Here is a 425-nt window from a genome sequence, read left to right on the forward strand (position 1 = left end):
GAGAATATTCAGAAGAATTTTTAATCTAGCAGTTAATTGGAAAGATTCTCACCCTGACTAACTATATATACTGATACCTGTAATCTAAGCTACGCACTGCAGATGGTAATTTGTAACAGTAGTTTCATATTTGGAATTCCTGGCATTCTGGTTGTCTGAATATGGGAGACTTGTCATGACATGCCATTTACTGCTATGATGTCTCTTGGGTAGGTCGTTGTTCAAGAAGTTGATATTGAATGAAAGCAAGAGACAAGAAAAGGAATATTGTGGGGCGGTCCTTCTTCAAGGTTGTATATGGTGAGATTTTTGGACTTATGTGCAAACATTGGAAGTATAGAATTCTTTATCCTATTTTTAAAATATAATCTAATTTTTAAATGTTTTTTGTCATATTATGCAGGGACTTAAAGTTCAACATATCA

Source organism: Octodon degus, unplaced genomic scaffold (assembly GCF_000260255.1).
Source record: "Octodon degus isolate 3935 unplaced genomic scaffold, OctDeg1.0 scaffold00050, whole genome shotgun sequence".
NCBI classification, from domain to species: Eukaryota; Metazoa; Chordata; class Mammalia; order Rodentia; family Octodontidae; genus Octodon; species Octodon degus.